General features: G+C 37.7%; 1 protein-coding gene across 6 annotated transcripts in view; it reads left to right on the top strand.

The window, feature by feature from the left end:
• The window catches only part of CTNNA3 (catenin alpha 3), a 1,442,547-nt gene that overhangs the window by 38,172 nt on the left and 1,383,734 nt on the right, over nucleotides 1–20,641 (top strand). The gene's annotated exons all lie outside the window — the stretch shown is intronic.

Here is a 20,641-nt window from a genome sequence, read left to right as displayed (position 1 = left end):
CATGAACTTCGGCAGTCTTAATGGCACTAATACCTGGTATGAAATTGATACAGATGACTATGGCGTTGTCATTAAAGTCTCTATCTTAGTGACCCACTGAATGGTCTCATGTTAAAAAGAAATGAAAAAACTTATTTATTGTTTTTCTGATAAAGTTCACTGAAAAAACTGGAAACGCAAAACAAAACAAAAACATATGAAAAAGAAACACTCACAATTTTATCCCCAAGAAGTTAACACTAATGTTTTGATGAATTTACTTACAGTACGGTAAAATTATGGATGATTTTAATCTCCTTAGTACTTTATAACATTAAAGAGAATATATTTACGTCTTATATATATAAAGTATATATGTAAACAAGGCAGAGAACTGTATATGTAGGTTTTATCTTGCTCTTTCATTTAAATGATATTTTGATAATTTCCAATTCTTTGTAAGCATGATTTAATAAAACTGCTGTTTAATTATCCATGGTTTTTTTTAAAGTAGCCTCTCATTTTTGGACATTTAGCTTGTTTCTAGTTTTTACTATTATAAATAATGCTGCCTTGAATATCTTTGTATATAATTTTTTGTATTAGTTTGAATTGTTATGTTAGGATTAATTACTAACTGTAAAAATAAGTGACCGAGATAGAATTCTTATGCTTTTTCATACATATCACCAACTTTTTTGGGGAAAGTATTAAATGAGTTCTCCAAGTCATTTAAGATTTTGTTCCTATGACATTACTGGGTGTGGGATGTGGAAATAGCCTTCATGGTGGAGATGGCTGGTAAGGGCAGGTATGTTAATGCCACTATATAATCCTCACTTGTTCCACAACAGTGGAACATTACAGTTGGCCACTTAAGATGAGCTAGTAACAAAGGCTGCTGACATATTGCTTATGAATAGAGAAACTGCTGTTCACAGTTTGTGTATATTTTCTGGAATGTTTAAAAACTGTTATAATAATTTATAAACTTTTATTGAGACCACCTAGAAAATTAAAAGGGTGAAAATGACCTGAAGTAATTTTATTTGATTGGAAAGGAATTTAACTCTTTAAAAAAGTGTGATAATGTTAATTTTAGAGGACTTTTAATATGGTGTCTGGATTCAGATTTTGTATGATCTGTAAAAAGATGAGTCAGGGAAAGAGAAATCAGTATGTATTATATGCCAGATAGTTCTTAGTTATAAGTAAATGTAATTGCTAATTTTATCTTTCTTAAGATTATTGTCAATGTTTTTGAAAATGTTTATTGATTTCATGAAGGTGGTTCTACTTCACCAATATGCCAGGTAGAAAAAAGTTTCTAGAGCTTAGCAATATTCAAGTCAAGTAAAAAATATTAATAATTTATAGAATATTTATTATGTCCAGGAACTATCTCATAAAGGAGAATTCTAGTGCAATAAAATTATTTGGACACATTCTTGATTATCATTATAATGGGATTCTCCTTATTAAAAACCAGTGCATTTCCACTGCACTGTACACCTGAAGCGGAAGCTGATTAATACTGAATGTCAATTATAATTTTATATATATATATATATATATATACAGATAGATAGATATAGAAATAGATATACATACCCCATGTTTCCCTGGAAATAAGACCGGTCTTATAGTAATTTTTACTCCATTAGGGCTTATTTTCAGGGGATGTCTTATTTTTTCATGTACAACAAACTATGTTTGTTCAAATACAGTCATGTCATCTTCTTCTGGAACATCGTCATAACGTACTAAATGCGTCCGTCTGGCTGAGATCTTAACTGTGGCTTATTTTCGGGGTATGTCTTATTTTCAGGGAAACACGGTAGTCACAGGATGTGGAGTACAGCATAGGGAATAGAGTCAATGGAATTGTAACAGCTATATACGATGTCAGAGCGGTAGTAGATTGGGAGAGGGGGGTTATTACTTTGTGAGGGGTGTAAATGTCTAACTATTACACTGTTTTGTATACCTGAAACTAAACAAACAGACAAAAAACAAAACAAACAAACAAACAAACAAAAACTGCATTTCAAAGTCAAAGTTATTAATTTAAAATAAATGACCTGGGGTGGACAGGTGGCTCAGTTGGTTAGAGTGTGAGCTCTGGGCAATGGGGCTGCCAGTTCGATTCCAACATGGGCTGCAACTTGAATGAAGTCAATGAGCTGCCACTCAGCTCCTGGGTGGCCAGATGGCTCAGTTGGTTGGAGCGCAGGCTCTTAACCACCTGGAGCTGAGCTGCACCCTCCACAACTAAGATTGAAAGGACAGCAACTTGACTTGGAAATATCCTGGAAGTACATGCTGCTCCCCAATAAAGTCCTGTTCCGCTTCCCCAATAAAAATCTTAAAAAAAATGACCTTTTTGGATTTGATGCATAACCTTCTTATATCTATTACTTTGATCATATATCACATGTCAGTATAAGTAAAAAAATCCTATTAAATTATATTAAAGGTGTTTTTTTTATAGAATAACTTCACATTAAACATCTCATTCTTCTTTTTTTCAAAAAGTGTTTAATTTGAAATAGTTACATGGTTTATTTTAAGTGTGTAATATAGTCTCTGATTATATTTGAAAACATTCCAAAAGAAGTTCATGATCTTTAAGTTCATAGTGCCATCCGATAGTTATCAATTTAGTAGCCCCATTAAAAAAATTCTCACCTTTTCTCATTATTTATCTTCATGTTATATTCCTTTGCTTTCAAGTTTCCACAGACATTACTTACCACTTCTGTGTGTAATTCAAAGTAAAAATTACATTTTAATTTTTGGAGTAATTGATTATAGATATATTTTGTCGCTTAGACTTCTAAATTCATTTATTCGTAAATCTTATTCTGCTCTCTTTGTAGTTACCAGAGTCTTCCCCACCAAACTTGATTTATCTTTAATCTTTTTTTTTTTCCTAGGCATAGGTATATCACTAGGTCATTTTGCAGGGATGTTCATCCTGGGATATATTTCAATCATTCGCTTTCATTTTCTCTATGTGATAATTTACACAGTTGCATCCTTCTGTAATAAATTCCTCCAATAGATCAGAAATAACTTTTTCTCAGCAATTGCATTTTTATCATTGCAACTGTAGGCATATGCACTTTATCACTTTCAAGATCCAAGTTTGTCAATGCAGTGCAGAAAGTCTATTTATGCAGAATTGCAATGAAAAGAATTTATATCTCTATGTTGTACACTCTCTGAAGGGGATATAAACTGTTAGATCATGCTGTAGTCATTACATAACAGAAACATCTATAATCTTATTTGCCACAAAATATAATTTGTTATGTGTCAGACTGTTGAATGTAAGCTAAAAGAATTGACTTACCCAAAAATCTTTAAGATAAAAGCAATAACAATTGCCTTATGATGTGTTATCTCCTATAAAGTTTTTTTTCAACAAAGGTTCAAATGTATTTTCTGATGTGAATATATTCCATGTTTTCAAGAGGTAAATACAGAGTTATATCAATCGTATTAAACATTATTCCTCTGGCTCTCACCCCTAACACTTGTAGGACCTCTTGGCCCTTTCCCAGTTTCTATTTCCGTAGTGTCTCCCATTTATTTCTGGGAGTCTCTTGAGGATGGGTTTTTATTTACTCCATAATACTTATTGGGTCTAGTTTAAGAATATCTGCTAACCCTTTTATCAGTCAGCATAAGCTAGGTTATGCTGTGATAAGAAGACAACCCCCAAATCTCTGAGTCTTAACAAAAGTTAATTTCCTTCTAAAGTTACATGTCCAATGTGAGTTGGCTTGGGATGGGGGGATGTCTCTACTTAGTACAGGCACTCAGCGACCCAGGCTAACTGAGACTCTATCTTAACATTTACTTCCACTGTTGTCATAACAGGGGAAGAGAACATAACTGCAAGAAGCCTATGAGGCAATCTGGAATGAGAGCTCTGCCTCTTGCAGATGACAGTGAATTAGTCCTATCACCATCCTCTTTGGGAAATTGACTACATACTGAGAGTTAAGTGGTTAGTACCTACAGTTAGACAGTTATATCATGTGCAAAGCTAAAAGACACACAGAAAGAAATAGAAAATGTGGAAGAATGAAGCAGTTTTCAAATTCGAGTTCACAAATTTCTGCTGTTGAGGGACAAAGAAGTTAACTAGTTACTAAGATTTTGATGGATTCTTCCAACTACCAAACCACATTCTAGGCTCAGAATTATACACTAGCCTCTGTGGGGTCTTGCTGTTTCCAGTTCCTTGAGTACTGGCCATGTAGGCCAGATGCTTTTCTTTCTTATGTAGTCTGATTCCCTGGCCTCCTACCCCCACATCGGTGGTTGAGAGTTCAAAAGATGTTCCATTAGCAGCAGTAGTCCAGGGTTCCTATAATTGCCTTATTATTTAATGCTAGAATGAAGATTTTCCTGTAAAGTCTCTCTTCTGCTCTTCCCTTGTCTCCAGATTTTCAAGTCTCTGAAGTATGACTTACCTGTGTTGTGTTCCCAAACCAGTCTATCTGCCTTCATCTTATTGGCTTCATCTTATCGACAGTGGATAGTAACTGCCAATGATGCCCATTGTGAGACTGGGAATGGACATGCCACGGTAGCCATATCTCAATGCCTCCAAAGCTGTGGTGGCATCAAGGTGGTGAAATGGCACTAAGCTTCTACAAAAGAGGGTAGAATGCCTCTTTTCCCAACTGCGCTTCACTCCATCACATGGGCTCCAGTGAAAGAATGCTTGCACTTCGAGTTACACAAAATTGCTTAAGAAAACAACTCCTTTTACCTTCTTTGCGAATCACTCCCCTCTCCTTGTTAGAATCAAGCTCAGTCCAAGTAACTGGATGGTGAACAGTTAATCCTTACTCCTCTAAGCACCGTGTTTTTCTTTCCTCTCTGGCTCCCATGCAGAAACTCTCTGCCATACTCTACTCTCAACATAATTTCTTTCTCTTATCTTTCAGTCAAGAGGGAATAAAAAGCAATCATGCATATTTAGATATCAAAATAGATGCCTAGATGCCCAAAGAGTTCATTTGCCACTGTCCTATAGACGGATCTGATTGACTTCCAGGTAGCAGGAGAGGACATGATTTGGCTTCTTAGCCTCCTACAATGTAACTTCCTTAGTTTCTTTTAGAAAAGAATTCAAGTTTCATTTATGGTTGTTTTCTGTCATTTCTATAGGTCATTTTGAATGAGCATGATGCCATTTACTTATGCCATTTACTTTCTTGGTTTTATCTCCAAGCTTCTTTTTTTGTAGCCTTGCTGATTATTCTATTACTAGAATCTGTATCAGAATTAATATTGAAGGTTCCAAGGAAATTTCAAAGTCAAGTCTGCATACATATAGTGTTCTTATAGATTATAAGTAAACATTGGAGTTTTCACTATAACCTTAACAGTAACCTTAAAAGTTAGTAAATTAAATGTCTTTTAAACACTTAAAGGCTCAAGGCTTAATAGGGCATAACGATGTTATTTTTATGGTAGGATGAAGAAATAAACTTAATTCTGCCTCAGTAATGTTTTAAAGCTTAAGGTGATTCAGTATAGTTGAATTGATTCTAATAAAGTGATTTTTCTATTTCGGCATTCGTTTATGGCCAGAAAACTGCTCCCGTGGGAAAATTGTTAGGCTATAGTCTTCCTTGAGAAACAAATAGTTGAGAAAAAGGAAGCCACTCTTTAAATGAAAATAACGATAAGAAAGCTAGTAGCTAATTGATTAAAATATCATGAGGCCAGCTAGACTGTGCATGGTCGAGCTTCCGAGGGGTGTCCCCACCACCAGAACCTGCAAGCTTTGAGATCAGCTGTGGGCAGACGTCAGTCTTCACCTCTTCTCAGCTTGCGTCCTACGCCTTTTATTCTGTCAGACTCTGATTTTCTTCTTACTCATTCCAGTATGGCTGCTCTGTTGTTCTGGGTTCCCTGACCATCCCCAGCCACTCCACTGCTGTTAGTACTTTACTGTTCAGTCACAGTCCATCTTTTCCTCCGCAAATTCAGAATAATCCCACAGACACCCACTTTTACCTTTGCTGTGGAATAAGATCTTTCTCTTATAAACTGATTCCATAGGCAGCCAGGTGGTGCAGATTGATAAATCCAGAGCCACTTGGCCTTTATGTGGAAAATGCTAGATTGAAGGGAGCAATTGAAGGGAGCTGTCTGAAAGGATAGAAGAAGTCCATACCTCCCCAGATGTGGTCATTTTTAGTCCTTCACACGTGATTCTACCCTTCATAGTACACCCTGGGCTATTTCAGAACACCCAGCTTGTCTCAGGAGATACTGCTGCAGCTTGACAACTTCATGACTCTAGACCATTGGTCAGCAAACATTTTTTGTATAGGTCCAGATAATAAATGGTTTCATCTTTGACAGCTATAGGGTCTCTGCTGCAACTGCTCTGCTGTTATAGTTTGGAAGCAACCATATACAATATGTCAACAAATGAATGTGGCTGTGTTCCAATAAAACTTTATTTACAAGAACGGGCAAGAGGTCAGATTTGGTCCTGGGTACTTAATTTGCAGTCCCCTGCTCTAGACTGTTCATTTTCTCATGGAGATACTCTGCACTCACTGGTTAAGGAAGGGTAAGAATGGGCACTGTCTGACACACAGTCGGGAGCCCCCTGTGAGATAAATTATAATGGAATATTTTGTGGCCAAGCCCTGTGAGAGACACAAAAGCCTCATTTGGGGGGAGAGTGATAACTAGGCAATTCAGAAAATTCCTGTTACTGTTGAGATCCTGTTAGCCCAGTCAGTTTCAACTCTGGCTGCGCGAAAGTCACTTGGGCAGCTTTAAAAAATGCTGATGCCCAGACCACACAGGAAACCAATTAAGTCAGAATCTTTGGGACTAGGAACAGGTCTTAATTTTAAACTCCTCCCCCCTAGGTGATTACAACATGGGAACTGCTGTGTTGGCGTTACATCAGCCAGTAGTGAGCATAGTTATGCCTCTTCTCCAAAGGCTTGACCTAAAATGGTGCTCGTTCTATGACTTTTTAATGGGATTGGGCAGTACCCATCCGGAATAAATTTATAAGGAATTTCTGGGGTAACCTCCAGCATCAACTGTCTGGAACAGTTAGTCCTCCGAGGTCCCAGGAGCACTATTAGCAGCACATCTAGGAAAACCACTGCAGCTGAGAGATCTTGGTCTATGTTCTGCAGCTCTGCCTTACCCAGCAATCTACTAATGTATGGATTAGGTTACAGTGGACTGAAGAGGTCTGGGTACCCGTGGTATGATACTGTGACTTATAAGACATATATATTTGGTCATTCAAATGATCAAATATATGTTTTTCATATATATTTGATCTTCATCCCCAATTCCTGTTTCACTGCTCCCAAAAACCCTTGGAATTTCTTGCATTTGTGAGTAATAAAGGTGTTTTTTGTTATAGTAATAAGGTGACTTTTGGAAAGCATCCAAGGATGGGTATGGTTGTGGTTGGAGGGTTGGGACTTTCAGACCCATGCTCTGACCTCTGGGGAAGGGAGAAAGGCTGGAGGTTGAGTTCAATCACCAGTGGCTAATGATTTAATCAACCATGCCTGTGTGATGAAGCCTCCATAAAAACCCAAAAGGGTGGGGCAGGAGAGCTTCCGGTTTGGTGAATGCTGGGAGAATGGCGTGCTCAGAGAGGGCATGGAAGCTCCGACATACCCAGCCCTATGCATCTCTATCATCTGGCTCTTCCTGAATTATATTCTTTTGTAATAAACCAGTGATGCAGTAAGTAAAATGTTTCTCTGAGTTTTGTGAGCTGCTTTAGCAAATTAATCAAAGCCAAGAAGGGAGTTGTTGGGAACCTATGATTTATAGCCAGTTAATCAGAAGCACAGGTTACCTCGGCTAGCAACTGAAGGTGTGGGGGAAGTCTTGTAGGACTGAACCATTTACTTGTGGAATCTGATGCTATCTCAGGGTAGATAGTGTCAGAATTGAGTTGAATTGTAGTACTTTCAGCTGGTGACCCAAGAATTGCTTGATGGTGTGGGACTCCCATCCTCCTGAACACACAATTGAAATTGGGTCCGGGAACCTAATTCATATGGCATCCTTGGTTTTGGTGGACTTTGCTTGAGGTGGAGGAAGTGGTAGTGAAGGAAGAGATTCATAATACAGGCAACCCCCATATAATATGGTTGTTAAGTTCCTAAAAAATATTGTTATGCGAATCTGTGTTACACGAAACAAAGAACTGGTACAAAAAAGGGGGTTAGTTTCCAAAAATTAAAAAAACATACTATTATATTTTTATAATTAAGAGAAATATCTTTATTAAAGCAATTTTCATCAAAAGTATAACATATTAATATGTATTAAATAATGTTTTCTTCGTCATCACTACTGAGAACCATTAAGCGAGGGCCTTTTCTTTTTGACAAGATATCTTCTTCCTCTGAACTTAATACTCCATGAACAAAATGGATTTAAAATTCTAATAAATTTTAAAATTCTGCAGTCAAATCTGTTATGACATCCACACTCGAATGAAAAATTTTGAATGAGATATCTTTTGCTCTTAAAAGGTTTTATTACAGTCCGTGTTGTTTGGAGATTTCTTTAATTTCAAATGACATATCTTTTGCTCTTAAAAGCTTTTATTATGCTCCATGTTGTTCGGGGATTTCTCTAATTCTTAAATCATGTTAGAGTGAAACTGTGTTCTAGGCTGCCGTGTTGTACGAGGAATTCCCCCAATTCTCAAACCGTTTTAGAGCGAAACCGTGTTATAGAAGTGCTGTGTTATACGGGGGTTACCTGTATACAAGTCTGACGTTATGATGTGGTATTACATCACATGAAGGAGTTTACATTTACAATCACCTGCACCAGTGCTTCTCAACTTGAGCTGTACAAGGCATCACTTGAGGAACTTATAAACTTCAGGTCAAAGCTAAGGCCGATTAAATCAGAATTTCTAGAGTAGGACCTCATCAACAGTATTTTTAAAAAGCCTCCCAGGTGATTCTATTGTACAGCCACAGGATGAGGACCTTGCTGCCACAAACGTGTTGTCTAAGAACTGACAGCCTTGGGTTCATTTGGAAACTCCTAAAAAAATGCAAACCCTTAGGTGCCACCCCAGACCAACTGAATCAAAATCTATGGTGTAATAATATTCCAGGTGATTTGTATCACATTAATGTTTGAGAAGCAAAGGTGTAGGAGACTACACATTTCAACTTTTAATTTCCAACCTTGTGTAGTCAGAGTTGAAAACCACTGCCCTTTAGCTACCTGATGGTGCCTTAGTGGTGAAGTCACCAGGAATTTCCCAACTGATACTCAGATTGTGTGCTGCGATTGGGTCCTTGAAGGGGCTGCCCATGGGTAACCATCCTGTTGTGCGGGACCTGTGCATTTCTTCTGAAGAGGTTCTGCCTCTCCCACACCCTAACTTAGGCCTAGCCACCCCGACTTCTTTTCCTTCCCTCTTCAAGCCTGTGGAGTCTTACATCAAGTAATTCTTGTGTTCCCAGCAATGGCTTTGGGCTACCAGGAAGCATGACATGAGAAAAGAGCAGATTTTCAAGAGCTAGTGTTTCTTTTTTAGGATGTTTGGAACTAGGACACAGTTTGTTACAAACTAGACATAATGTTTGACTCTGGGAAAGTAACTTAACCTTTTTATAGCAGAATTTGGAGATACACGATATCATAGTACTGAATGCTCTACATATTAAGGCTTAAAAAATGTGGTTTGTAGTTTTCAGATATGTGTCTTCTCTTAGGAAACGATTTGCATTCTCAACCCTGATTTGCAAGACATCATATTTCTTCAATTTAGACACATTTTCCCACATTCGCCACCTTACATTTTTTAACATTTCTGAAATTAGGATACATCTTACAATGGATATAAACATTTAATATAGTTGTCCTTTTTGATTCTTGTGGGGAACCACAAATTTACCTACAGTACAGTTTAGCTCCTTTATCTTCCATAAATAGTCTGATCTTCCTCATAAGCTCCCAGCTCCTGGGAACTGGGATAAATGCCTTTTATTTCAGCCAATAAGATTGGTAACTGGTGTGATTCAGCAGTGTAAATACTCCCTTTTGGTAACTACTCAGTTTCTTTCGATAAAATGACCAGAAACCTGTGGTTGGAGTGGGGATGTTGCTTATATTCTCCTGGGATGCTTTATACTCACCGGGGCCTTCAGACCCCAACCTTTCAGCTACATGCTCCATCAGGTGCCTGGCATTTTCTGTTCACCTCACAGCTTCAGCTGCAGGATCACCTTGCTCTTCACCATGGTGGGCTTAGGGCAGGCCCACCAGTCCTCAACACAGTCACGTTTTGATTAGCTTTTAGGATATCTAGGATGGTCTGGGTCTTATCTATTCTTCGTTCCCACGTGGCTTGGGCAAGAGTGGCTTGGGAAAGCTAAGCTGGCCTTCTCTGTCTCATTACCCTGTGATGCCAAGATTTCACTGTGCCCACCCAAAGATTGCACAAGGAAGCTCATGAGCAGTTTTTTCGAGTCCCAAAGATAAGTGAAACCGAAGTCCTTTTGCTTCCAGTGTCTTCTCTCAATCATGGTAACACAGATCCTTAATTGGGGTGAAGCTCAGCAAGGAGAAATAAGGACATGTATCTTGCATGTATCTTTCTTACCTGTCAGCAGCTTCTTCCAATAGTCAGTTGGGCTAGGTGAGGAGAGCTTCCTTACTTCTTTTTCCTATATGACCAGATTTTTTTTTTTTTTTATCAAACTGTATGATCCAGTCTATAAGATATAATTTTCACTAAATGGGAACTAAAAGAATCTAGAAAACAAGCTGCTCTTTTTCTAATGGCTTTCGTAACTGCTTTTGCTTAAGACTTCAAGAAAGCCAGCTTTGAAACTCAAAGATGATCAATGGTATCTTTGAGTTTCAAAGCTCGTCCTCTCCTTTCCTGGCCTCATGGCTCAGCCTTGGATCTAGAAGGGTCAATATTGACTAAATATTGTAAACACTTGCATTCTGAAAGGTGGTTAAATTGATGGTATATGTTATAGTTGATGGTGTTTTAGAATTAGGGCACTATGGTAATATCCTGATGTTGTGAAGGAGGGACTTCAGGACATCAAAGGTCAAACACTAGCACAGAGGATTCAAGATGGTGACTGATGTATAATTTTCACCAATAAATGAGGCAAAAATGTCTTTGTTGATTTAGACAAATTCCTGACAAATGAGGTGGATACAACCTAATCAATTTTAAACTGAGCATCAATATTTAATCCCTGATGGGCTGTACTCAAAGCATGTTTGTGTTGCTCTAAGGTCTTGACAATAGAGCCCTACAAATCTAATCACTATCTCCTGTCATCTTTCTTGCTTAACATCTGTCTTATTCATAAATAATGAGCAGATGATTATGTGTATTTTCCCTGGACATCTTTAATAAGAAGGAGTTTTGTGTTAGAAGACAAAAGGAAAAAAATCTAATGGTTTAGGGTAGATGGGAAGGGGAAATCTGGCAACAGATAGTGGGGGTAAATGGTGGATAAAACTTTACAAGTTTGTGTTGACAAGACATGTTGGCATACTTTATTCAATTTTATAGTTGATAGGGTTGTAAATGGTTATTAAACAAAGTTGGAACATGCAATTAGTGGTCATCATCATATCCCACCATCAATCACTGCTGGATGTGGAATGCTGGGTTGGATGGACCCAGGGACCATGTGACCATGTAAGGTCAGCCCATTATTTTAGGGCCAGCTTTGGCCTCATTGGATTTTTCACTACTTATTTTGTTTCTTTCAAGTAGTCAGTGGTTATTGATGGAAAAGAATTGTCCTTTGGCTTTTTCTTGCTCAGCACTTCTTTGAATCAGTGCTCTACTATAAACTATTGCTTATTGATTCACCAGAATGATGAATGCTTGATTTAGGTATAAATAGCAGCATGAATATAGTTTTCTTTAGTTTGTTTAATTCAGTATCTTGATAATTTTTCACCATTTTTTTGGGAAAATTTGTAGAGAAGTAGTCTGTAGGACTAACATTGCATTGTTTACTGAAGACTGAATTTGTCTCTGAGCTATTGCTCTGTGTAAAACGAGCATCTTTCTAAATAATAATTACATTTGAAATAGCAAAAGCCACATATCCTAGGATGAATAGGTTCATGGTCGGGTTTCCTGAGAAATAATACCTCTAAGTGTTGGGGTGCCCAAAGCTCAGTTCTGTAACTTCTCTAGCTATATATTGTTTTTAGGAGCTCTCATACAGTCTCATGATATCAATAAAACAAATACTATTTTCAGATATCTTTGAAATTATAATAAGACCAGCAAAACCATTGGTATGTGAATAATTAAAATGAACATGTAAGCTATAAGAAACTTATCTCCAGAATTTACCTCTCTCAGCTCCATAATTGTATACTAGTCTCCAATTTAGCAACTCTAATATGCAAACTTAACATGCCTAAGGCTCAACTCTTGATTCCCCTTCCTCCTCATATCTCCTTAAATAAATATTGCCTTCATATACCCAGCTGCTCAGACCAGATGCGACGGAGACTTTTGACCCGCTATTTCTTTCATAACTTACCCAATCTATCAGCAAACCCTGTTGACTTACTTTAGAATACCTGAATTCCGCCACTTTCTAAAAGCTGTATAAAATGTAAAAATTTATTTTATCTTTCAGATAATAAGGTTTCCTATAAATTCCAGAACAAATTAGCTGTTTTAGACAAGTTTTTGGGAGTCTGAAGGGGTGAAGAGGAAAAGAGGAAATTTTTCATGCAGACATATACTCATACATATACAACTGTGCCCTGGTTTAAATTCCATTAGAGCTTATACATAAATACCTTTTCCCCTCACATATTTTATTATTTTTTAAAGATTTTTTATTAAAAATATAGCTAACATATAATGTTATATTAGTTTCAGGGGCATACCATAGTTATTCAACATTTATATACCTAAAGAAGTAAGTGATCACCATAAGTCCAGAATCTGTCTGATACTGTATTATGGTATTATAGTATTAATGACTGTATTCCCTATGCTGTACATTACATCCCCATGACTTATTTGTTTTATACCTGGAAATTTGAACCTCTATTCCCCTTCACCTTCCCCCCCTTTAAAATTTTTCAATTACAGTCGACATTCTCTATTATTTTATATTAATTTCATGTATATAACATAGTGGTTACACATTTATGTAATTTAAGAAATGATCCTCCTGGCTAGTCTAGTACTCACCTGGAAAGATTACTATATTATTGACTATAGTCTCTATGCTGTACTTTGCATCCCCATGACTATTTTGTTAACTACCAGTTTGTACTTCTTTTTCTTTTTTTTTTTTTTGACTTTTTTCCCCCCCAAGTCAAGTTGTTGTCCTTTCAATCTTAGTTGTGGAGGGTGCTGTACAGCTTCAAGTTGTTATCCTTTGAGTCTTAGTTGTGGAGGGTGCAGCTCAGCTCCAGGTCCAGTTGCTGTTGCTGTTGCTAGTTGCAGGGGGCGCAGCCCACCATCCCTTGTGGGACTCGAGGAATCGAACTGGCAACCTTGTGGATGAGAGGACACGCTCCAACCAACTGAGCCATCCGAAAGGCAGCTCAACTCAAGGTGCCGTGTTCAATCTTAGTTGCAGGGGGCAGAGCCCCCCATCCCTTGTAGGACTTGAGGAGTTGAACCGGCAACCTTGTGGTTGAGAGCCCACTGGTCCATGTGGGAATTGAACCGGCAGCCTTCGGAGTTAAGAGCATGGAGTTCCAACCGCCTGAGCCACCGGGCTGGCCCCCAGTTTGTACTTCTTAATCCCTTCACCTTTTTCACACTGTCCCCAACCCCCTCCCATTTATCACCCCAACAAATCTAGTACCCATTTAACACCATCCACAGGTATTACAATATTATTGACTATATTCCTTATGCTATATCCTCCATCCCCATAACTACTTGGTAACAACCAATTTATATTTTTTAATCCCTTCTCCTTTTTTCACCCACACCCCTGAACCCCCTCTCATCTGGCAACCTTCAACTGCATCTATGACTTTATTTCTGTTTTGTTTGTTTATTTTGTTCTTAGATTCCACATATAAGTGAAATCACAGTGTATATCTCTTTCTCTATCTGATATACTCTGCTCAGCACAACACCCTCCAGGTCCATCCATGCTGCCGCAGATGGCAGGAACCCATTCTCTTCCATGGCCGAGCAACAGTCCATTTTATATATGTATCACCTCCTCTTTATCCATTCTTCCATCGATGGACACCCAGCTGCCTCCACATCTTGGCCATTGTAAACAACGCTCAATGAACATATGGATGCACATGTCCCTTTGGAGTAGTGTTTTGGGTTTCTTTGGATAAATACCCAGAAGTGGGATTACTGGGTTCTAGTTTATCAAGAGCTAGATACAGAGTTCAAAACAATGGTTATAAGGATACTCAAGGAACTTAGTGAGAACTTCAACAGAAAGATAGCAAGCAAAATAAGGACATAGAATCCATAAGAGAGAATCAGTCAGAAGTGAAGAATACAATAACTGACATGAAGAATGCATAGAGGGAATCACCAGCAGACTAGATGAAACAGTGGCTTCCGATCACAAGAATAGAATTGAGAGTGTTTGTGGTGATTTACAAGGCTGCATGATTTGTGCCTAGATACCAGCCTGACCTGATCTCCTCACTCCGCAGTAGGTGTACTGGCCTTCCTGGTCCTTTTGGAGCACACCCATCAAGCCCCCGTGTGAGAGACTGTACATGCTATTCCCCTTGTTCGGAATATTTCCCCTACATGTTCAAATGTCCTACTCCTCTACTTCTTTGGGGTTTTTGTTACCCAATCAGAGATGCCTTCCTGGATACCAAATCTGAAGTAGCCCTTCCCTGTCATTCATCTATTCCCTCACCCTTCTTTACTCTCCTCATAGTGCATATTAATACCTGCTATTGTGTTATACAACTACGTATGTATGCGTTTATTCTTTGTCTCCCCTCAGTAGAATGAGGCTTACTGCCATATCCTCCCGGCACAGTGCAAGTGCTCCATCTATATTTGTTGAATAAACGAATGGTGAAGTCCAATATTAGTTTTTTGTTTCTGGGTGGTTAAGTAGCTACATAAAAACTGGAAGAAACTAATATTTGACATTAATTTCAGCGTGTGGCCTTTTCCAAGTTGTGTTTGCATTCATTTTTTCCCCCCATGAATACGTGTACTTCCTGGATTGGAACATTTAGCTACAGCTGTTAGTGTTTGTCATGTAAATCTCTTTGCTTTGTTATGCCATCTGCGTGGCCCAGAGGGATGGTAGAATTGGGGAGGGATGTACTTGTACTTCATTATTGTCCCTCAATAGCTCCAATGTAACAGCTCATATTAGCCGTGGTTGTTAATCTAATAAATACACAAAACCCTAAATTATATTAAAAAAAATGATGGTTGTTTTATACTTTTTGTGTCATTTGTGGTGAGGATTGTTACAGGCTGAATTATGTCCCCACCCGCCATTCATGTGTTGGAGCCCTAGCCTTCAGTATCTCAGAATGTGACAGTAATTTGAAAGTAGGGACTTTAAAGAGGTAATTGAGTTAAAATGGAGTCATTAGGGTGGACCCTAATCCAAAATGACTGGTGTTCTTATAAGAGGAGATTAAGACATAGAGAGATCAGGGATGTGTGCACACAGTGAAAAGACTATGTCAGAAAGAGAAAGTGATTACCTGCAAGCTAGTGAACGAGTCCTCAGGTCCTGCTGACACCTTGATCTTGGACTTCTAGCCTCCAGAACTATGAGAAAATGAATTTCTGTGGGTTAAGCCACCTACTCTATGGCATTTACGGCAACCCTAATACATGGGTTAAAAAATGAAAATCAGCAATAAAAATTGTGTGCCTGCTCTTTTAATTTATAGTTTGAAAATGAACTATGTAACTAACAAGACTGAATATAAATATATACTTGATTCTAGATCGCTTTGAACTGATCAGGCCATAAGCTATGTGAATGGAGACTTGTTTATTCAGAATGTGTAAAAATTTGCTTTTTCCATCATCTGGACATGGGAAGTGATGGGATCTCTCGCATTAAGGACTTCCTTTTGATGAAAACTACCATGTACTGTTACTAAACTTAAGTTTTAATTTTGGCCTACCTACTGGCTCTCTTTATAACTGTGTACATACTACTCAACATTGTGGCTCTTGGTTTAAGTTTTCTAAAATCTAGAGTTTCATTTGTCTTTTAAGTCAACCACTATTTATTATTTATAGTATGCTAGCTCTGGGTTTTTTATATTTTTATTATTATATACTATATTATTATATACTATACTGAGTATACTAGCTCAGGATGAGTCAAGCACCTGTCCATATGGGTAAAGCTGGGGAAGCAGTATGTTAACAGCTAATTAAGAAACAGGAAAGAATGGTGTGAGAGGTACATATAAGGGCTCTGAAGGGCAGGAGATGATCCAGGTCAAGGTTGTCAAACACTTCCTGTTGTGGGCCTAACAAGTTGTTTGTAGTCAAACTTTATGAATGGAATATGAGAGTGAAAATTTAGTCAGAAGTGAGACAAGAAATTGCCTCCTAAATCATGCTTTAGACTTTATCTTATAGGCAGCCATTGGACTGGTTTAAGCTGGTACGAGTGTGTCAGGTTAGCATTGTAGAGAGATGGGTCTAATGGGAGTATGGGATGGGTGTGGAACCATGATGGGGGCATATGCTTTTCATAACAGTAGAGTGGAGATGGGGCTGAGATGGAGGCTTCAGGAGGCCTCCTCCTGATTCTGTGTCATGGAACATGGCTTGGAGGGAATGTAGGCTAGGGCAGTAATTCAGAGAGCAGCCATTAGAAACCATGGCTGTGGGCTGGGGAGGAGGTGACAGAAACTAAGGCTTTAAAAGAGGCAATATAAGGAACCTGTAGATGGGGGGGGGGGGGGGCGGGGAGAGGGAGTAACCCAGAGGACCTCCTGCCTCAGGTTAGAGGTTTCAGTCCCTGAGCTAAGAAATTCAGATGAAGGAGAGACAGGTTGGTGGACGGATGATGGCTTCCACTTTGGGCATGCTGTGGAAATGTCTCTTGCCCGTTGAATTAAATATTAACTCTTTCCTTGGCTTTCAACACTTCATATTTAAGCTGCAGCCTATGTCTGAGCCTCATTTCTAATCCAAATTCCTGTTTTTACCTCATATTTTGCCAAACTTGACTATCTGTTACTCTCAGACAAAAATAATATCCCTCTGCCCCTTTGTACAGGGATGCTTTTCACCTAGCTCGCCTTCCCCTCTGTCTGTCATGGCAGAAAACTGTCGTTAAAGGCTGTTCTTGGAATCCCTCCTTAATCATTGTGAATGTTTACAATCTCTTTGGACTTTCTTTGCACTTAGAAGTGTAAGCAGTTATCATTTTGCCTTTTATATGCACCTAGTTGTATCTCTCTTCCCATACTGGACCTTTCTCATCTTTATTTTCTAAATGTTTACATTATTGTTTTTGAACATATGTGTTCGATAAATGCTTATTGGCCTGAGATGAACTAAAAGATTGTAGTTGGTTTTGGGGGAGTGTTGAATGTTAATCGAGGAGTATGCAATTGCTGGGTTCCCAACACTTCAATCTTCTTAGTACTTTTGTTAATAAAGTAAAGGTTGTTTATGGTAGGAAATAAGGAACAGTTGAAATTATCAGTGACTTGAAGTTACCCCCCCCATCCCCAGGAACCCCCACTTCCCATGCAAGATGAGGTGATACCTTTTACTTTAAAGGAATCACTGGTTTTACTTATCTATAGACAATTTTATTTTTCTACGCTTTTCATTTCTTTCAGAACTTTGTTTGAAATTTTAGCTAATTAACATGGCTTAACTGTCTTATATTTTATTTCACACATTAAAATTAACTCAAGGAAGCAAAAGGAGCCCTGAAGGCTCCTGTGAGCTACTGGAGGAAGGTTAAAATTCAAAGTGTTTTAGCTAATAAATAAGAAAAGAGATGGCTGTTAACATGGCCTTTTTATACTAGAATGATAGTAGAATTTAAAAAAGAATTAGTTAGAATGAGAAAGAACATGGTTATAAATGTTATCCAAGTTGGCATTAGAGAAGACTGCACAAAACTAGCTTTAGTCTGAGGTATGAAAGCAGTTGTTGCCCTGATGCAATGACAACCTCACAACATATTCTGCAGTTCTCCTGTTGTGTACTAGTGTTGCTCTACATAATGACAGGTGATGGCTTGGTTCACTGAATCATTTTCAGTATCTTTGGAGCATCTAGAGAAGCATAACTGAGAGGAAAGATTAGAAAACCCCTTGTTTTGGTACTCTAAATTTTAATATACAATTATATACCACTAAGAATACACCTGGTTTTGTGGAATTTTCAACATGCAGAATTAATAAAGTAGGGAATTTCTGCTTTTCATATAATTTGAAATCTCTAATTTAGGACCATTTCAGTGATAAACTCACTCCCTTATCTATGATGAAGATGTGTGTCTGTGGCCTTGCACAGATTTATAGACTGAGGAAAAGTGAGTAAACCCAAGTTCTTTAAGAGCTGCAAGCCTGGTGTTGAAGATTTTCCATATGAGAGGGACCCCCTAACATCTGAGAAAGAGGGAAGGGGCAGGGTTGTGCATCGATGACAAAAAGAAAGTTTAGCAAGACATGCATGGGCTTGGACCCTACATTAGAATCACTTTGCTGTAAATTCCAACTAAAGTTTTTGTGTTCCTTATAAAAATGTAACTGATTTTGTACTGCAAAGGAAACAGGAATTATTTTACAGAATAACTTGAAAGCTGATTGTACTGGTAGCTGGCGTTCCTTCAAATAACGTGCACCCCCAACCCTTGGAGAGATCATCTTTTGTCTTGGCCGTCACTGATTGGCATCATTAGATCCTGTGGGTGGGCTGAGGTTAAAAAAAAAACACACACAATGGGATTTATAGATGATGTAATACAGAATTGTACACCTTAAATCTATGTAATTTTACTCACAATTGTCACCCCAATAAACTTTAATTAAAAAAACAAAAAGACAAAAAAAACCCAAATGAGTTTAGTCTCTGTCCCCACCCCACAGGATTACCAAGCCATATTTACTTTCTGAGGTAAAATGAATCATTGAAAACATCAATTGACTTTTGTTTAATCAATAATAGATAACCATATTGGAGCATTTTAATAGAAGACATAGGCATAAAAGATTTATAAAAGTGAATAAGTTGCAAGTTGGAATTACATTTTTTTTTTATTTTATGAAAGCACAGTGTTGTTATACAATGTTCTTTTCACATTTCTTTCTTCTTTGGCATTTATTATAGGGAATAAGGCGTTTCTGGAATGTTCATTTTAATTTCAAAGCTCAGGCTATTCTATGGAAAGCATTTGGCACATGGAGGATCTGAACAATAATAGAGGAATGTTCAGTGGGAAGCCTCATGAATTGTGGCACTTAAAATACATTCTGAAGGAACATTGTAGACAATGATACTTATTCTTCATTTTAAACAAAGGTTTTAAACTAGGTGCTATAATTTGTCTTAATTTGGACAAATATCTTTTAACTCTTAATATATAAATTGATAATAGTGAGATGTTTGCTTTTTGGAATATGTGAAAACCTATGTAATAAATCAGACTTATTATCATCTTCATATAATGCGTGATAAAGATATGTGGCCCTATTTGGCTGCTTGTAAACCATGCAGAACGTGCTTCGTTAACTGCCTTCATCACATTCAGCACAGGGACCCCAAGAGCAAGATAACGTTAGATTCAGAGAAAACACCTTTGAAAAGGACCCTATAATGGATTTTCTATATCCATGTGGGGAATGAACTAGAAAATACACATTAAGTGCCAACCAATATTTGGGACATGTTATGCATTTTACAAGTCATTTTACATTATTTAACCTTCACGTAGTCATATAGAATGATTGTTCTCATTTTCCAAGAGAGGAAACAAAGGCTTGCTGCAAGGCATTCTACACTGGGTTGTAAACATGGGAATAAACCAAATTAGAATAAAACAGGGGGCATGTTGGACACGAAGAAGGAGATGAAAGGGCAGACAAACAAGCCAAATCTTCAGAGGCTGCAGAGCAGGAAAAGTTATGTCTGTCTGTCTGTCTGTTCTCAGTGAAGTGGTACATAATTGTTATAAGCCTTGGTTATTTGATGACTTGCAAGAGTCTAGCTTTTAATGGGAGTTTCAGATCTTTTATATTAAATACCGGGTACAAGTTTATTTTTTTTCCTTCAGCTATGATGGTGATCTTCAAGCTTTGCATATGGAAATGTTAACCAAATTTTCTTACTGGGGACCAATGTTTAATTAAGAATTGGATATTTTTCTCAATGTAATGTGGTATGAGGTTTTGTTTCCAAAGACAGATGTTTAATTTCTATCTCCAAATAATGCTCTTGTTGTGAGTTTATTCTTATTTTAAATGTATTTATAAAAGTACTGTGTGTTAGTTATTACCATATTCAGGCAATTAGAAATATAGACATTAAAAAGTCCCTTTTTTCAATGACTTGATTCATTAAGCCATTTATCTAATATTTATTAAAACCTTTGTGCATTGTTTTGGATGCTGGAGAACACAACACATTTTCTGCTTTCATGGAGTT

Source organism: Rhinolophus sinicus, linkage group LG07 (assembly GCF_036562045.2).
Source record: "Rhinolophus sinicus isolate RSC01 linkage group LG07, ASM3656204v1, whole genome shotgun sequence".
Lineage (NCBI taxonomy): Eukaryota > Metazoa > Chordata > Mammalia > Chiroptera > Rhinolophidae > Rhinolophus > Rhinolophus sinicus.
Note: the sequence above shows the minus strand (reverse complement) of the source record. Positions and strands in the feature narration are given on the sequence as shown.